General features: G+C 34.8%; 1 pseudogene; it reads right to left on the reverse strand.

The window, feature by feature from the left end:
• Positions 1-216, reverse strand: part of LOC102476712 (olfactory receptor 5K3-like) — a 995-nt pseudogene extending 779 nt beyond the window's left edge.
• Positions 217-578: the final 362 nt, after the last annotated feature.

Genomic DNA, 578 nt, shown 5'->3' on the forward strand with positions numbered 1-578 from the left:
GCAGGAATCCACCAGAGCCAGGTTGCCCAGAAAGATGTACATTGGTGTGTGAAGACGACGCTCCATGTAAATCAATGCGACCAGCCCAAGATTACCCACCAGGGTGACGAGATAGATGGCAAAGAAGACCACAAACAGAAGGATCTCCAGCTCTGGGTTAATTGAAAATCCCGTGAGGATAAACTCAACTGCTAAGGAGTGATTGTCCTCTGTCATATCTTTCTTTTCTGTATAGATAAGAGATATGGAGACATAATATTCTAATTAAAATGAATAATTTTCCCATTATGTTTTTCTTTTTATAAAACAGGAAGAGCTTCTTTAAACTTCTATTGTTCTGGAATACAGCCACATGTAATTCTAGGGTACATTTGCTCCAGTAAAGTGTAAATATTTATATTTTATAAGTGTGACCCTAAGGATTCACAGAATAGTTTGATAATCCAGGGAGTTGTTTAAAATGGAAAAGTTTTGTCTTTATATATTTATGCAAGAATAAAGTTCAAATACAGGTATCCCATTTGGTTCATTGTCCCCAAATAATTTATGTCAATTTTTTACTGAAATTTATTTAAATA

Source organism: Tupaia chinensis, unplaced genomic scaffold (genome assembly GCF_000334495.1).
Source record: "Tupaia chinensis unplaced genomic scaffold, TupChi_1.0 Scaffold142351_1, whole genome shotgun sequence".
NCBI classification, from domain to species: domain Eukaryota; kingdom Metazoa; phylum Chordata; class Mammalia; order Scandentia; family Tupaiidae; genus Tupaia; species Tupaia belangeri.